Raw genomic sequence first — 19,590 nt, 5'->3', positions numbered from 1 at the left:
AGGCAAACTGTGAGAAACTCTGTCCTCACCCTGTCTTGAACCCCAGGATCAATGAACCACAGCCTTAAGTCCTTGAATATTCAAGAAAGGAGATCAAAGTTGCAGGCCTAACTTTAGGGACTGAATCCTATTACATCATGAAAACATGACATTTCGAAATCTCTAGTGGCTAATGACGGAGTCAAAGGGAGTATTGATCTTTCATCTGTTTGATACATAATAGGTCCCTTCTTCTGGGCTGAGACCGCAGATGAAGTCTGAGCTAATGGACTTACAGAGGGTGTCAGCTGCCCCACAAGCTCCCAATTCTCCATTTGAACTTATTGTTCTCAGTACGCTAGGCTCTTTTCCTCTCCTGTGCTGCTTAATTGGACTACAAATTACAAGGCAACGGCCTCTGGGTACCAGAGGGTTCTGAACCATGGTTCTCCATCAGAGGAGGCCAGGGCAGAGGGAATGCATCTCTTCCCAGGGTCTCCTCAAAAAAAGAAAGAGGTTTTAATTGCACCCTCTCTTTTGACATCTAAAATCAATTTTTCAGCTTTATGGCACTCGGCCCTGAGTTCAGTCAAAAGTTTACACAAGCATAGCGGAAGGCTGTTTTTCCCACCTCTCCAGGCAAGAGTATCAGGGTGGGCTGGGTACCCCATGCCATGTCTTTGAATTTGAGCGGCTTACTTGGCTTGCACCTGTTCTCACACTCCCTCTTACGCTCCCCTGCTCCGTTATTATTATTCTATTATTTTTTGCTAGCTTCTAGAACAGTCCGCTTGCCTGATGGGGAGAATTTACTCAGCGTGTGCTCTGCCCACAAAATTCTAGCCAGTTTACAAATCCATGACTCTTTCATGGTCTGAAAAATCTCCCAGGGCTTGAGTTCAATCAGCGCTGATTCGTTTCAATAGACAGTAATCAAACACCTTCCGTGTAGCGGTATTGCCCTTGACATTCAGGAAGAGAGAGAGAATGAAACACAATCCTGTGGTTTGGGAGATGTGCATGTGACTAAGACTGACCTGAAGAGGCACAAATACAGTGCAAGAGGTGAGCGCCTCAGTGAAGAGTCAATGAGAAATGGTGCTTTAGCATCCTAGGACAAAAGGGTCTCAGCCAGCAAGAGCATCTCAAGAAGGGATTTCCAGGTCGGGGAGCATTTCCTGTCACTCCCCAGGGAGAACCCACACATCAGAAATAAAAACAGATGTAGGAGAGAAGGGTAAGCACATGAACAAATGTCTCTGCTATTGCTTTGATTTAACCCTTCCTGTGTTCACCAGGTGACAACACACTAAGTGTCTAACACATGCCTGGGCGAAGAACACATGTCCTCCAGCGTGGCTAAGAGTAAGTCTGACCACTGTGAGGATGCATACAATTGCTGTTTTCGCTGAGCTACACACCTGTAAATGTCTCCAGTTCCATATCACATTGAAGGATTTCTGTGGGGTTCTAGCTAAGAATGCTGCTCATCCTTCCAGGGGCCCACCTGCCTGTCCCAACACACTTGGGAGGCATTTTTGGGTTTGCTTCTCTGGTGTGTGCCCAGTGTGACTGTAATAGTCACTTCCCTACCACTGACGGATTGGAACATTCTCACACGCTAACTGAGCAATAGAAACCTATCTCTTTTTTTTTTTCCTTTATTTATTTTTTCCTCACTTATCTGAACTCATTTTTTTATCCTGATGACAAAATGTCATAAACATATTAAAGCATGAGTACAGGCACTGAAGAGGTCCAAGAGTAGATGGTGCCAGTATTATCTATGTGTCCAGGCACTGAAGGTTGAGATGCTACACCCTTCACAGGACTACGCCTCACGGCACAAAGAAGCTACAGCACAACAGACTCCTAGAACTTACAACGCTTGTTTGTTATCCTTCTGAGATCCTTTTTCATGTGTGTGTGTTTTCCTCAGCAATTATTCTTTAAGTCATCAAGAACAAGACATCCACTTTTATCTCTACAGCTTTCTCTAAGCAGCTTCTTCACACCCACCCTGGCATCAGCTCTCTCTTGATGTCACCAGAAAGCTTCCAGACAACAGCCACAGCTCAGTGCCTTTCTTCAAATTGTCTCTAAAGAGCCATAGTTATTTCAGATAACTTAAAGCCTGCACCTTATCAATTTACCCATTAATCATATTTTAATCTTTTTTGAGGATTATCTCACTCATATAATTTTATGGCCCAAGCTATAGACCTCAATAACTCTGTCCAGAGTAATTGTAAATGTTATTACACTACTACAGTGCTTTCCCACATCAGCTTAGATATCCCACATTAACTATCTTGGTTCTTACCGTAAATTTCCAGGCGCGCCACAAACAATGAGTACTTCACCAATGTTTTCCTTTTTTTAATATACATGCTTTCTCTTCTTTTCTAACATATTGCTCAAAATTACTTAAAAGGCTTCTCAGAATTAGCAAGAAAGTAAGCCGCGTCCTTCCAGATCCAGGATCCAGCCAGAGAGAGAGAGAGAGAGAGTCCAGGATAGCCAACTTCCTCGCTCTACCACCCCTTCCATTAGATTAGTGCCACTCTTAGTGAAACCACAGGCAGCTGTGAAGAAGGCTGAGAGGCCTTAGTCTCTCTGGTGTGGAAGTCACGCTGCAAGGAGGAAAGAACAGATTAGAAAAACAAGAGACGCTCAGAAAGGCTAAGTGGTTTCCCACAAGTTGCCTGATGACTCAGAATTCTGATTTCCAATACCACCCCTAGGCTCTTGCTTTCTATGATAGAGCATCTTGATGATGGAAATATCAAAGAATTGTTCCTTAGTATCCCTGCCAAGCAACTGTGCTAGCTGTTAATGCCGATTTGAGAACACCCAGGGTCACCTGAGAAAACCTCAGTTGAGTAACTACCCAGAGAAGATTGTCATGTGGTCACGTCTTTGAGAGACTATCTCGGCAGTGACTGATGTGGGAGAGTTCAGCTCACTGTGAGTAGTAGCATCCTTAGGTAGGTGGGTCTGGGCTACATAAAAAAGCTAGCTGAGCATGGACCACAGTCCAAGACAATAAGGAGCATCCTTCCATGGTTTCTCCTTCAGTTCTTGCTTGCGTTCTTGTGCTGAATCCCCTCACTAATGGATTGTGACCTGGAAGTGTAAGCCAGATAGGCCTTTCCTCTCCTAAGTTGCTTTTGACCCTCACAGCAATAGAAAGCAAACTAGAACAGTAACTCAACCACAAAATGTAAAAGAACTAAAGGCAATTCTTTATAAATCACAGAATGAGGAAACATCACTAGAAGCATGCCATTCTAAATGGGCAAGAGCCTCGGGGGATCCACGTCTTTCAAAAGTCTAGACAGAGGCAAAGGTGACATAAGCCCCTCTGAATTATGCAAGCATTAGTTGCACTATCGTTGACTTCTTCTGATCCTTTTCTCTTTGGCATCTTTTGGAGTGCCAGGTCGTTTGTCATTTCTGGTTTCTCTGCACGTCTGTAGCTCTGCTGAAAAAATTGGCAGGAGATGGTATTGAAAAGGAACAGCTTAGCAGAACAGATGTTAGCTCCAGGCAGCACCTGTGATCTGTGCTGGGCCACTTTTAAAGAAGTAGATAAGGTGGATGAATTGGGGCAGATAAGACTCTGGAGGCTGTGGGATAGAAGTAAATAAGAAAGGGTAATTTCCAGGCACACCAAGACTGAGATGTTATCCGAGGTAGTTAGTAGGTGGAGGCCAGAACAGACTAAGTGGGAGGTAGCTAGTCCAAGGAAGACCCCGAAGAGAAAAAGACAAGATGAATGGACCATCATTAATATGATCGGATAATGGGAAAACCAATGACTCACTTCCTCTCTGCAGAGCCCCCGCACGGAGCAGAGGAGACTACACTGAAAAGGCTCTCACAGCCCTGTCCATCTTGTGAGTCATGGTGTCATACACCTCTGAGTCTATCTCATTCTCTTCTGCTTTTCTAGAAAACTCCACTTGAAGCTTCCACTTTTAACTCATCTTCAAGTCTCCCTTGAATCAAATCAAGCATGCCACCTGCCTCTAGGAGTTTTACTTGACACCCTCCCGCTATCACTGGCTCTGCCCTCTAGTTCTCACTGCTTAGCTGAGCTCAAGGTCTCTGTTTCATCCACCTTTGTCTCCCGCCACATCCTTCCCTCCCTCATCACTGTATTTGAGCTACCTGGGGTCTTACGATTTTTCTGTCCTCTGTCTTTCAATTGACTTCAGCTCCTTGGTGTTCAGGAACTGATGACAAATAGCCCACCCCATCCTCACATCATGAATTGACAGGAAAAAATACCATCTTTCTGGACATGATATTCCATCAAGGAATAAACCCATTTTTACATGTACGCTGAGTTTTCTCCGATACAAAGTTGGTAGCATTCAATGTCATGCATGCCAGGTGTCTCTTGTAGATAGTGTTCTCTTCCCAGGACCTCCTTCATTTCTGAGTCTTTGCAAAGTAAGGAACAAGAACACCCAAGCTGGCACTACTCTGTCCAATTGACAGATGGAGAAACTGAGGCCCCAAGTGAGAGAACGGTAGAGCTAAACTCTTACAGCAAATAGCCTGGAACTGCACTTCTGGAAGACTCTGGTGTATGTGAGCTCCCTGGGGTTTATTTTCGTCTGCATTTCTGACAAGCTCCTAAGTGGAGAGAGGGGCTGCTACTCAGTGACCCCAGTTTTCAGCCCCTCCTTACACCTGCTTCTTAGAATGAGGAATGGTTCATGAGATTATATATCAATTCTATGAAGTTTGTTTACTAAAAAGAGGCAGATTTAAAACGATTCTGGAGGCATGAGTCTCTCGACATTTATATTGTAGTGTTAGAAATTCAGAGTTTGGGGGATCCAAATTTGAAGTAACAAATAACACAGTTTGGGAAAAGAGGCAGTGGAGGAGTGAAGCTGATCTTGATCAGAGCCTATGGAGTGTACATATGGATAGACCGCAGTGATCCCCATTAACATGGCCAATGAAAACATGTTACTACAAACAAATGTAAATTATTTTAAAAAATTGAGGATTTCTGTCAGCCTCTGCTTTCTTCAATCACTCAATGAGCTATAAATGCATTCATTTGCCACCTTATATGGCTTCTTTATTGTCATTTTCCATAGCTGGCTCTTGCTCATGTCAGCCAAAGTTTGGGGCTTGGCTTTTGTTTTAATTTAGAAGGAAAGCAAAGGAACAAAACAGATCTTCTCCAAGACGAAGGCTCCTAACTAGAGTGTTGAGTTTTTAAGGCACCTTTAGTCGCGTTAGTAATCTGTGATGGGTGTTCTATCTCCCTCAGTGCTGCAGACAATTTTACACAGGAGGCCCTTGGCTTCCGTGCAGTACGGCGTTGCCCTTCCATCTGCCACAGTGAGAAGGCATTCTTTGCTTTCATCCTAAGATAGATGCCCACAGCTCTCTGGGGGAAACTAATCACAGAGGCTTCAAAGAAGCTTATTACATAAAACAAATACACCCCTGGTGATTTTAAATGGCGAGTCTGGCTTTTCAGGTTTCCTCGAGGTGATTCACAAATAGTCTCAGTGCAAATGGCATATTTGTTTAGGTAAATTACCCTGAAAATAAGACATAATATCCTCCCCGCTCCCGTTCCATTTTAAGAAGGGATTAAAACAATAACTTCATTTCGGTAAAAGCAGCTCCATGAAGATCGTTTGTCATCGTCAATTCCAGATAATTATTCCTGACACTACATCACACATTAATCTTTGTCACCCAATGAGAATTAACTTTCTCATCAGCAGAAATACCCCGCACAATGCTCCTTAATTTCTTCTAAATCCAAAGCTCCTTTCCAAGCAATTTAATCAGCAGACTGTATTTGTTCTACCCAATTTCAACTCTTCCTATTTTGTACAGTTTCTCAAGTTGTGACTCCAATAACTGAAACACATTTTGGCAGCGGAATAGACATTTCTTCATTCTTAGTACAGTTCAAAGTGTAATTGAATTGGGAATATCTGAGCCTACATGAACAAAAAGGTAATGTTTAGGCACTAAGTACATAAAGATTATTAGTAATAGCCAACCCCACTAAACAAGAGCCAATCTGATTCATTTTAAATGTCTACTTAGTAAACAGTTTTGGTGCCTAGCATGTGAGTGAAAATACATAAACCATTTTGAATCCAAAGACTAACGTGGCAGAGTCTCTATGGCTAAGGTGCTCAAACTGTATCAAGAAGTAAGATTAGTAAAGATAGCTGTCCTGCACTGTGATAAGGCACTGAAGAGCAATGCCCACTCTGCAGGAGAGTGGTAGGGGAACCACTCTGCAGGGGAGTGGTAGGGGAACCACTCTGCAGGGGAGTGGTAGGGGAACCACTCTGCAGGGGAGTGGTAGGGGAATCACTCTGCAGGGGAGTGGTAGGGGAACCACTCTGCAGGAGAGTGGTAGGGAAGCGTCTACCTACAGAAGTCAAGGAAACTTTACACAGAAGAGATGTTAAGTGTGGCACACAGAGGCAGCCATACTTAGTCAGCTAAGGAGGATACAGCTCCTAACAAAAGTTGAGAATGTATAGGTTATATTAGGGTTCTCTAGAGGAACAGTGAATAGAGAGGCAGATGATAAATATGTAGGTAGGTAGGTAGGTAGGTAGGTAGGTAGGTAGGTAGGTAGGTAAATAGACAGATAGAGATAGAGGATTTATTAGAATGGCTCACAGGCTGTTGTCCAACTAATACAATGAGGGCTGCCTATGAGTGAAGAGTCAAGACTTCAGTAGCTGCTCAGTCCAGGAGGCTAGATGTCTCAGCTGGTCTTCAGTATACACTGGAATCCCAAAGAAGTAGATTCTAATGCCAGTAAAGAAATGGACTTGCTCGCAAAAGTGGAAGCAAGCGGGCTAGAGAGAGAGAGTTTCCGTTTTCCATGTCATTATATAGGGTGCCAGCAGAGAGTATGTGGCACAGAGGAAGGGTGGCTCTTCCCTCCTCAAAAGATCTGGATTAAAGGTTTGTCTTCCCAACTCAAAGATCTAGATTAGAAGTGGGTCTTTCTACCTCAAATGATTTAACTAAGAAAAAAGATCCCTCCCAAGTGTGCCCAGTCACCTGGGTTTCAGTTAATTCCAGATGTAGTCAAACTGACAACTAAATATGATTATAATGTTTTCTAACAGAGCCTCTCTGATGGTGCAAAGAATTCCAGTCAGACCAGATTAAGCCAAATTAAATGCCCAAGTTTAATAGACGGCAGACTCCTGGGTGGCCAAGAACATGGCGGGTGGGGGGGGGGGGACAAAGGAAATGCACACACAAATCCTAAACCACGTGTTCCTTGTTCCAGCATGACCCTAAATACCCTTTGGGAGTGGTTCTGACCCTCCCCGGGGAGGGGTCACCGCTTGGCAGGCTGGGCGTTGGAGTTCAAGCACTTGGCAGGCTGGGAATGGGAGTCTGGACCAACATTCCAGACTCTTTGGATATAGGTGTGTGACAAGGAGCTGAGGTGATATTTATGACCAACATTTTAGGCTCTTTTTGGATAAAGGGGCATTGGCTCAAGTCTGGCTACTTCCTGCTGGCATGGAGCAATGTGGGTTAGGGGAAAGCCAGGTGTTAGTGTGCTCGTGCTCAGCCAGAGGTGTGACTCAGACAGCATCTGGTTTGTTGTCATCCTCGAGTCCTCAGGCAATTGCTTTTTGAGGGAGAAGAGAAGGCAGGTGACTAGGAGAAAAAAATATTGTTAACTTCCAGAAAGAATGGATCAGGGAAGTGCCCTAGTTGGACAAGTGAGGCTCAGGTGTATCAGATACAACAGATTTTAGGGTAGGTGTCCTTCATCTAGGAAAGTTGGTACCAATAGTGAAGTCCCAGGAGCTGTTGCAGATGTTTGGCATTATTTGGGGAGCACCTTGTGAGTTGGTCTTGGCCCAGGCAGCAGGAGTGACCTGCTTGAAACTGGCTGGGATTAGGAAAAGACTCTGGAGACTGTTAATTTTTTTACAAGACCTGATTTTGATACAGCAGTAGAACTTTTCCAGGAACCTGTAAGAGAACTGGAACAGATTTATATTATAGCAAAAGGCTATTGCTTTAAGCTAAAAGGTATGAACATTTTAGAAGACAACTAAAGTAAATTGGGAACTCTGAGCCTCTGAAGATACACCTGAAACCTGTTAATCCTGGACTATGAAGCCTGTTAAAGAACAGTCCCTTAAGTTATCAGATGCCTTAAGACAGATCTGGGAAGGATGAATGAGCAAAAATGAGACAGCTTTTTTAGCTATGCAGGCAATCCCAAATCCTCTCCATAGTCCTTGGAGAACCCCAGTCTTGGAAGCAGTGCTTGCCATTAGCTGCTGAGTACAAGAGGCCCCAAAGATTTTTCCTGGGGGATAGGGAGATTTAGTCTACCTGGCTTGGTAGGATGAGAAGATCGATTCCTGGGTGAAGCATCCATAAAGCTGGAGAAGTAAAAGGCTGCTTTTGCTGTGTGGGTGGCTATGCCAAATCCAAAGGCAAGGCCAGGAGGCAAAAGGTCTTCAGTCTTCTTGGAGGAGCTGAAGGGTGCTGCAGAAGCTAGCATGTCTGTGTTAGAAGCTCTTGTTAAAATGCCATACCCTTGGATCTGTAAAGGCACTTGATAACTAGGTACCATTACCTGTTATTTTTAACTGGGCATATAAGCTAAATTTAGATGTGTATTTTATTCAATTAATTACAGTTTATTATTGCTAGTAAATGTAAAAAGGTTAAAAGGAATATTTTAATAAGTCAAGGAATCTTAAACGAGCACACATGCACACAGAAACATTTATAAAGTTACAGAGACATACCATGGCCACATCATTCTAACAGAGAGACAAATAAAACACTTTTAGAAACCTGTGGTAGCTAACCAACTTAAAATCCCAGCACAGTTAGGCCTCCGTAGTCCTCAGCCAATGGAAAGGGAGTCGGGTTTAGATCCCTGAATCCAGAACAGGACATAGAGCCGCCTAGTGCCTGAAGCCTGTTGGGATGTGTCCACCGAACAGAACCCTTGAGTCACAAATGGGGGTGCATGAGAAGTGGCTGGGAGCATGGTAGGGGGAAGATAGAGGGAGCGCACATGCAAACCCAAAACCACATGTTCCTTGTTCCAGTGCAACCCTAAATACCCTGTGGAAATAGTCTTGACGGTCCCCTGGAGGGGTCAGCAGGAGTTGGAATCCAAGCACTTGGCAGGCTGGGAATTGGAGTCCGGATCAACAAAAAAATAGCCAGTCTTACCTAATGGATGTTCATTTATGGCTAGAAATAGAAAACAGAAAAGCAGGCCGGGCGGTGGTGGCGCACGCCTTTAATCCCAGCACTCGGGAGGCAGAGGCAGGCGGATCTCTGTGAGTTCGAGACCAGCCTGGTCTACAAGAGCTAGTTCCAGGACAGGCTCCAAAACCACAGAGAAACCCTGTCTCGAAAAACCAAAAAAAAAAAAAAAAAAAAAAGAAAACAGAAAAGCAGAAGCAAGGGCTGGGTGTGGTGGCACTTGAGAAGCAGGGCCAGGCAGCTCTATGAGTTTGAAGGTACCCTGGTGTGCACAGCCAGTCTGAAGCCAGCCAGAGCTACACAGTGAGACCCTGCATGTAAAAAAAAAAGTGGAAGGGGGGGGGGCAGTACAAAACAAGAAAGAAAGCAAAAGCAGAAGGAAGACCCGCCTAAAGAGGCGCCGGGAAGCAGAGAAAGGAAGTCTCCATCCCAGACATTTCAACAACAAATAACATGTGCCTCCCAGGCCAAACTTGTGTGGGGTGGGCACAGAAACCATACTTACTGTCCATTGTGAAGTCTGAAAGGAAAGAGTCCACTCCAGAGCACAAGGACCCTGCAGTGTATCTGAAATGGTTCTGATTGGGCAATCCCATAATGTTTCACTCCTAGAATAATTGTTACCTGACTAACTGTGGTCCCTCAGGTTGAAACCAACAAGCACAGGAAAGCATCCTCTACAACACATGTCTTCACCTTCCCATGCCCACTGAGTAGAATCCCCACCACCATCGTTTCTGTCTTGAGTTCCTGACCTGACTTCCCTCAGTGATGGAATCTGACCTGAGAGATGAGAACCAAAATAAACCCTTTCCTCTCCAAATTGGTTTTGGTCATGGTGTTTTATCAACAACAGAAAAGTAACTAAGACAGAGGGTTTATGGGACGGGTTCAAGTAAAAAAGGAAAGGGGAAACGTTATGTGATTATATTTTAATTTCAAAAATAGCAAAAGAACTCAAGAACAATGGCAATGGGTTTCTGATCCTACTGCACGCACTGGCTTTGTGGGAGCCTAGGCAGTTTGGATGCTCAACTTACTAGACCTGGAAGGAGGTGGGGGTTCCTTGGACTTCCCACAGGACAGGGACCCCTGATTGCTTTTCGGGCTGGGGGGGGGACTTAATTGGGGGAGGGAAATGGGAGGTGGTGGCGGGGAAGAGACAGAAATCTTTAATAAATAAATAAATTAAAAAAAAATAAAATAAATAAATAAATAAATTTAAAAAAAGAAAATAAAAGATCAAATACAAAAAAAAATAGCAAAAGAAATAAACTAGAACATACTATAAAGATAATTATAAAGGTAAGTCAACATAAAATAAATTGAAGTAACTTCTGACTTAAAGAGGAACTGTTCACCACTGTCAAGTGCTTCACTTGAAATAAAAGAATCGCTTTTGTTTACACACAAACTTATTAGTAATTTTCTTAAAATCTTCATCAGCACAGCTTGGACCTCAGCAACTACACTACAAGTTGAGTCTGAGTCCTGGGCAGAGGCGTCTGATGCTCAAACAGCTCAGGCATCCACTTCATCTGTCAACAGATGTGTGTGTGAGAGAGAGACAGGCCAGCGGGCCACGGACTTCTATGTGAGTGCACACAAAATTTAATGCGCAATTAGACCACTGTTTTGTTTAAAGCCCTTTTCTGATTTTTAAGTACCAACCACATACACAGAAGGGGTTTTCTTTACTCCTACAAACGAGGCACCTACCCTAATCATGTTTTAAATTTTTCTTCCAGGAGAACATATTTATTTAAGTCTATAAAGCAAAGACAGTAACAGAAGTGTGAAAAATGAATTCAGCTGTTGATCAATGTACTAGTAAGTACAAATGAATGATTCATCCAGGGGAAATTAGTTCACTACTGAATGAAATAAAAGAATCGCTTTTGTTAGCTTCTTGTGAATGCCACACTAAATTAGACACAAACTTATTAGTAATTTTCTCCAATGGAGTCTCCCTGGGTATATTAGCCACACTTCAGGGTCATGTACAGCAATAATTAGGCAGCACAAAATGAACTCGGTGGTATTTTTGAGGTATTTTGTCTCACATTACTGTTGTTTATTCATTTTTTTTGTCTTACTGGTCTTTTGTTTGTTTAGTTTGGTCTCCATTTTCGTGTTTTTGTGAGGTGTGTGTATGTGGGGTGGTGTACGTGTTATGTTTTTGCGTTGTGTATATGGTGTATATGTATGTGGTGTGTGTGTGTTTGTGGGGTGTGTATAGTGTGTGTATGTGGTGTGTGTATGTGGTATGTGTATATATGTGTGTGTGGTGTATGTGTTTTTGTTTGGTATTGTGTATTTTGTGTGGTGTGTGTGGTGTGTGTATGCAGTGTGTGTGTATATGTGCGGGGTGTGTGTTTTTGTGGTGTGGGGGGGCTGTATGTGTGTATCTTGAGAGTTGAGTAGACAAGAAGGTGGGGAAGATATGGAAGGAATTGGGAAGAAAAAACATAATCAGAATATATTATATGAAATTTTTTCAGTTAAAAAAACCCAGAAATATGGTATCTCACAGTTGGCAAGCCACAGGTCCAAAAGCAGCATCAGTAAGCAGAAAGAAAGGTGTCAGCAGGGCCGTGGTCTTCCTGGAGGCTCTAGAGAAGAATTTATTCCTTGACTCTTTCAAGTCCATTGCAGTTTAGGGTGCATCCCTCCTTCCTCACAGCCTCAGCGTCCCTGTCCCTGTCTCTCACATCCTTTCTCCCTCCCTTTTCATCTTAAAGTTTCTCTCTTGGGCTGAGGAGATGAAGGACCTGGCTTTCAACCCCAACAAGAGAATCAGAAAACCATCTGATATGCCACACCCTCAAAACCACGTACACACACTACACACATCCCACAAACACACACACACACACGCACACCACACATATACATGCCACACACACACATACCACACACACACACACACCACATACACACACCCCACAAAAACACAAAAATGGAGACCAAAATAAACAAACAAAAGACCAGTAAGACAAAAAAATTAATAAAGACTATCTATATACTCTTACTGTATAATTTCTTTAAAAGATCTTTTAGACAAAATAATCTGTACTTCCTCACCTCTGGCTCTCTCCTCATCTCGTTTCTATTTGTCCTCCCTCAGTCAATGCCATGAAAGTCTCTTGTCAACGTCATTGCTATGAAAGTCTCTTGTCAACATCATTGCCATGAAAGTCTCTTGTCAACGTCATTGCCATGAAAGTCTCTTGTCAACGTCATTGCTATGAAAGTCTCTTGTCAATGTCACCTACAACTTTCATAGCTACTCTACAATTCGGTAGCATATAGAACGATATAGCCACTCCCTCCCTCTTGAGCCAATCCTGATTTTTGTCCTCCCACTTTTTCTCAAACTCCTTTCCAGTTACCCTCTAGATCAGTTGTTCTCAGCCTGCCTAACGCTGCAACCGTTTAATACAGTCTCTCATGTTGTGGTGTCCCCAACCATAAAATTATTTTTACTGCTACTTCATAACTGTCATTTTGTTACTATTATAAATCACAATGTCTGATATGCAAACGGTTTCAGGAGACCCCTATGAAAGGGTGGTTCAACCCCTCCTAAGGGGTTATGACCCACAGCTTGAGAACCACTGCTCTAGATGCTGAGAAACCTTTAGGCTCACTCTTGGGCACACTCCCCATTTTCTGTCCTCTTTTGTAGACAGCCTTACAATTCTTTAGGCGTCAAGCACAAGGATTAGACTGCTGGCTCTAGACTTTAAACATGTGGGCAAATACTTACCTGACCTCATCACTGAGATATCTCACAGCAGACCTGGATGGAGATCCCCATCCTCTCTCTACTGTTCCTCTTAGCCATCCACTTAGTCACTCTAGAAATCATAACAGGGTAAGGAAGAAAACAGAAAATGGGAGTTCTTTCCCCCAGAAGAGCTGTCTGAATGTACAGAGGTGCTCATTAACTATCTTCACACAGTAGTTCAGGACTCGACTTCCTTCATCTTGTGGCTTTCTCTCCCTTTGCAACTCAGCAGGCTTTGAATGCAGCCAGCACTACAGCGAACTGTGAGCCGAAAGCCAACAACCACTTCTGAAGGCTGCCTTTACTAAAATATGCTGTCAGAATACCATCCAAGAATGGAGTCCTGTGAGGAGAACTCTGAGTGCTTGGGAGAAAACTCCAAGAAAACAAGAGTCTTATGACCTCAGTTGCTTCAAAACACAAAATTGTTCTTGGAATATGTTTCCTCCTCCTCCTAGGTATAGCAGGTGAGAGTGGGTTTACTTCAGATTACTCGGTATTGCTTGCTGCTGTTATTCAATAAAAGTTTATATGCCACTTTGGAAAACATGTCTTTGCCATGGTCAGCCTGTTCTTTTGATCGTACACTTCACTTGGGTGACTCTTGGTAGCCCTCAGAGTATAAATTGTCTGATGCTCCAAATAAAGTTGGCTATTGCACGAGACTTCAGTTTGCCTCATTTATCAGCTCCATTCTCCCAGGTCCTACCACCTCTAGAGCTGTAAATAACACGTCACTTCCAGACACATTCTGTTGGTGAGAGCTGCCACATGCCACTACTGCTGGTTAGATGGGATACAACCCCACCGTCTAGGAACGACAGGCTCTGGCTGAGCAAAGAAAGGGAGAGCCAAGATTCGTGGTGAAGAGCTAGCTAGAACAAGAAACCCAGGATGGTAGCTGATCTGAGCAGTATTAAAGATCTGAGTAGAAATTACAAAGTTAAAAACAGAAGGATTTTTCCTGGACAGGAACAAGAAAAGTGCATGAGGACAGAATAGGCAAACAAGGCTCTGAAGCACTACACCGTGCTTGGCACCTCAAGCCTTCACTACTCAGATTCCCTGACATTCAGGCTCCCACGGGTATATCTCTCAAGAGACCAGAGAAGAGCCCTCCCTCATGAGGTCACCATAAAGATGAATTGAAAAATATATTTCTACTAACTCCTGCAGGTATTGAAGTGAATGTGCACACAAAAGCATTCTGACAGTGGCAAGAAAAATCTAAATAATGAAGCAGAGCCAGGCGAAGATATCATTGGCTAATTGTTTCTGACACTCTCCTGGGTTCCCTTGGGTGTCCATGACAAATGAGCGGTTTAGTCTTCAAGGTAGCCTGACATCTCACCTTGGGATTTGACAGCCTTGTAGAATGAGCTGCCAGGGTGCTCTAAGCTCCCTCCATTCCCTTTCTCTTCATGTTCCTATAACGCATAAGTGGGTCATGAACATGAAGAAAACTTTTTTATTCAGTGACTTTTAATGGCAGATCAGCTGACATATATTCCTGGCTTTTGAAGAAGACAAAAGAAAAGAAAACACAAGGTGGATAAAATGTATGAGCACCAAATAGTCCTAGATACGCTAGCAGCCTTTGACCTAGGAAGTCATGAAAATGGGATGCTGCTGCACCAAAGCAGAGAACATGGGCTGGGGGGGGGGGGGTACTACTTCAGGTAGAAAACAGCAAGGAATTCAACCCTGAACCTCAGCAGTCTGAATCTTCTCTAGGGCACAGTTGGGGGATGGTGTCCCTTTAATGAGATGCTCGGAGACTTTTAAGTCAAAACAAAACAGCAACAACAAAAAGGGCAGTTCCCCACAAGTCAAGGTAGCCATGGTAAGTGTTCTCATTCAGCTGTCACTGAAACTTCCAACTAGTTTCCATGGAGACAGCCTACAGATCAAAAAACACGATGAAAACTTACTAACTGAAGAAGGAAGACACTGGCCATTCAAATGCATTTCCACTGAGGCTTTCAATATGCATCTTAAGGCCAAGACACTTGTTTGGAGGCAAAAGGCATCATTGTGTTTTCCTCCATAGTTTATGAACTATAAATAACAAGAGGTTTATTTTGTTATTTCAGTCATTAGTTTTGACCAGAATTTTTTATGCACTGTAGCTTCCTTTGCTCTATCCAGTTAGTTTATTGGTTTATTCATTCATCATAATAATATTTATTCAACATGAGAAATATGCTGCCTACCCTCTCAAGTGAGCTATGTCTTAATCTGGTACAGGGTCCAAAAAAAGAATAATTTGTCTGCAAGAGAATTGCCATTTATGTAATATTTGTTATAGCTGGTATCTTGTTAATTATGCATGGCCAAGATAGCAGAACAGAAGACCTTTTGCAGAGTAAGTCATCCTGCTTGAAGCCTAGTCCTCAGAAACTTGGGAACATATGCATGGATCCTGCGCAGAATGAGTATTAGAGTACGCTTTTTTAAAAAGTCATTTTTTTCTTTATTTCAAACTCAAAGAAGCCACTTTGGTTGTTAACAGAGAAAACAAGGGTCTGGTACCATAAGCCAGACTCAAACCTCTGTCCTGGTTTGAATGTGAAATGTCCTCCACAGACTCGTGTGTTTGACACTTGGTTCCCAGCTGGTGGTACTGTTTTGGAGGACAGTGAATCCTTTGGAAGACCTGGGTAGCAGAAGTAGGATTTTAGGAGTGGACCCTTCAAGCTATAACCAACCACGGTTCTGGTCTAGCCTGTACTTCTCAATTAGGCACATATATAATCAATAAGATATAATATTAGGATCAGGAATAAGTCCTGCCCCTGCAGTGGAGCTGCTCTGTTTGCCCCTTTACCATGACAGACTCAAACCTCAGGAGCTGAGGGCCAAAGCAAAATGCCTCTATGAGGCATCCTGTCCAGCAGTGAGAAGGGTAGCTCATACAGGCTCGTCAGACTCCACAGGCAAAGATGCGGAGCAAGATGATGCCCTGCAGGGAGGGAGGCAGGAGGAACAGATAGAGGATAAGGAAGTGAAGGAAAAGAGTACACACACTACATTAACCAGCTTCGCCTGTACAGAGGGAAAGCCTTCCTGTAACTCGAACAGCTCCATCCTCTTCTTCTGTCTCAAGCCCCAGACCCTCAGCCTCCTCCTTTCCCCATCCAGGACTATCAATACACAGTAACATAAAGAAAGAAATGTGTGCTGTAGAAATTTCCAGTTTCCATCTTTCTTCCTTCCACAGAGAAGCCGGCTTTTGTCTAGGGAAGCAATGTGCTCACCAAACAGTATTCACTCTCCAGCATTGCAGCCTGGGACAGGCAGAACTGAGATCTACACCAACTTTAGTTAAATGAGCCAAATGGAGTGGCTCTTGCTTTCTTCACATAAACACATGGATATGGGAAAGCAGGCCCCTACGGCATGGGCCTAGGTGAACTGGTTCTGTCTCTCCCCTGAGGGAGTCAGTCCCATTGGCCCAGAACAACCAGCTCAGCTATCACCCAGATCCACATCCTGGGCCTTGAGCTGATCCATCCTAACATCTACCCCATCTATGACCTGCTAGAGCAGCACAACTATAGCTATAAAGTAATAACAAAAATAATTTTATGGTTGGGGATCACCACAGCATGAGGAACTGTATTCAAGGGTAACAATACCTAACAAGGTTGAGAACCACTGTCCTGAATGACCAGCACAAGGGAGAAGGCGAGAGAGAGAGAGAGAGAGAGAGAGAGAGAGAGAGAGAGAGACCAAAGAAGCATGGCCCACCACTCAGTTCCAGGCCTGAGCCAGCTCTTTGGGAGTAAAGAGGAAGTCAAGTCCTTTGAAAAGACCTTGCTATGCATCTGGGGGAAAAAAGAATTATATATCCTTTTAATCTCCCTTCTTCCTAGTCTTCTCACAACTTTACCTAAAGTCATTTACTGGAGTAATCATGATTTATTTATGAGTGGTTTCCTGGACAAAGGCTCTAAGCTAGCACTAAGTCCCAGAGACATAAGTACCACTACCCCCCAATCATAAACGTACAGGAGGTCAGGTGATGAGTGGAGTTTTGTTCCAGGTTCATGTTTCAGTGGGCTCATGGGTCTGACCATATCTGTGGTTATTTCAGCATTTTGAGAACTCAGAGTTGGAAGAATCTGTAAGAATCTCCGTAAGTTTCATGACACACAGCATGAGGCTTGTTGTGTGAAAGATCGTGTACAGCCACCAAAGCTTCATCTATCTGGGAAATCAGTAAAGCAAAGGAACCCTGTACCACTGTAGCAAACAAAAGGGCTAGAGCCACAATCAGGGACTCAATAGAGACAAGGCGTTGCTTCCCTATTCCCTGAGAATGTCGAGTCATCTCATGTTTGGCCTCCAAAGGAGACAGACCTTGAATGGCCATGATCATAAGTACTAATCCCAATCATAGTTACTCTTCTAAACGTGTTTTTATTCCCAGAACAAGACCACGCATGTCCCTGGTACTTGCAGAAGGTCTGGCACACATAAGCTCCCAGGTTCAATGACCAGTGCCTCATAAAAAATATTTTATATAACAATGGAAGAATACCCTGAGACAGGTCCATGCTGCTACACAAGGTGCGGTGCTACTCAGACTTTAGAGCTCAGTGCTTGGCATACAGGTATTTATCTAAAAATTTACTGCAGGTTTTTTCTCTCTTTGCTTTTTTAGTGGCTGGCCACCCAGCTCCCCGATAATCACACCAAAGTTTATTCTTTCTTTTGAATGCCTGACTGTAGCTTGGCTTATTTCTAGCAGCTTTTCTTAACTTAAATTGTCCTGTATATCTTTAACCTCTGGGCTTTTCTCTTTCTCTATACTATATCCCTTGCTTTGCTTCTTCCTCCACGGCTTTCTGTGTAGCTGATGTCCTCTCCTTCTCCTTTCTCTTGCTCTTTGATCTTCTCTTCCCAGATTTTTCCTTCTATTTATTCTCTCTACCTCCCAGTCCCACCTATCCTCTCTCCTTCCTATCTACTTGCTGTTCAGCTCTTTATTGGACCAATCAGGTGTTTTAGGCATCAGGCAAAGTAACACAGCTTCACAAAGTTAAACAAATACAACATAAAAGAATGTAACATATCTTTTCACCATTAAACAAATATTCCACAGATTAAAAATAGGCAACACATCTTAAACTAATATTCCACAAGTTATTTTCTCTTCTCTGTATTTATTAGCCCAGACCATCAGGACCAGTTTGCTCTCAGAAAGGCCTGTCTTGCATCACACATCTCTCAAGTCTCCCACCCATGTCATAACTGGTTTCACAGAGACTTTAGTGCCTTTTTTCCTCCACCAGATATTACACAACTATAGCGTGATAGTGATTAGTGCTGACCTCTAGGGGTGCCCTCTCTGGGTCTCCTTGTAGGATGCAAAATGAATCCCCACCAGAAGTCTTTGGAAGCCAGTAGATCCAGCTCTCTTGGGAATGCTAAATTCTCCTTGTGCAAGAGATACTCCTCCGCTGGGTAAGAAAGAGATGAATTACCCAGCTGTTCTCTCTGGGCCTTGAGTAATGCATACATCAGCGCACTTACCAGTGGCTTGTGAAAACTGCCAACTGTGGGGCTACTCAGAAAGAGAAGGTTCCTGGATTGGTAGTGCTGCTCAGTGGTAGTATGCTTGCCTGGCACACACAAGACCCGGGTTCAATCCTCAGCACCACAGCAATGAGAGGATGCTCTGAAATGGCTCCGTGCTGCTGCATAAGGCACTGTGCTTCTTGGGCTTTGGAACACAGCACAGATGGGTGTGATGAAGGGTGGTGACAGCTGTCTGGAGCCTTTGGCAGGTCCTTATGAGAACACGTAAAGAGCCTTAGAATTATGGAGCAAAGCTGTGCGGTCCTTGAGGATGGCTACATGTCCTTAGAGTGAGTTTGTTGTTTGTATGTTTGCTGGCTTGTTTTCTAGAAGGGTTTCTAGCCCAGGTTTGTCTCTATCTCCCTATGGAGCCAAGGAATTTGGAATTCACTATGTAATAGAGGATGTCCTTAAAATCTCCAAGCATTGGGATTAGAGAAGTATGCTACCGCATCCAGTCTATGGGATACTGGGGATCAAACCCAGAGTCTGTGCACCTGAGGCAACCACTCTACCAGTTGAGCAACATCCTGAATCTAACACTCATTTTGGAGAAACAGCTTTGTTTGTCCTGGGCCTCAGTAAACACTGAACTGCTCGTGGAACATTAAGACAGCAGGCAAATTGAATTGTGCAACTTATGTCCCCCTTTTCACTTCTGATTCTGTTAATTTGGATATTGTCTCTCTGCCTTTTGGTTAGTTTGGATAAAGGTTTTCTATTTTGTTGATTGTGTTGAAGAATCATCTCTTTGTCTCATTGACTCTTTGTATTGTTTTCTTTGTTTCTATTTTGTTGATTTCAGCTCTCAAATTGATTATTTCCTGCCATCTAGTTCTCCTGAGTGAGTTTGCTTCTTTTTGTCCTAGAGTTTTCAAATGCTCTGTTAACTCACTAGTGTGGGATTTTTCCAGCTTCTTTATGCAGGCAATTAGTGTTATGAACTTTCCTCTTAACACTGCTTT

This window comes from Microtus oregoni, unplaced genomic scaffold, assembly GCF_018167655.1.
Source record: "Microtus oregoni isolate MIOR12 unplaced genomic scaffold, Mior012 000001F_ref0000356, whole genome shotgun sequence".
NCBI lineage: Eukaryota > Metazoa > Chordata > Mammalia > Rodentia > Cricetidae > Microtus > Microtus oregoni.
This window is presented reverse-complemented; position numbering follows the sequence as displayed.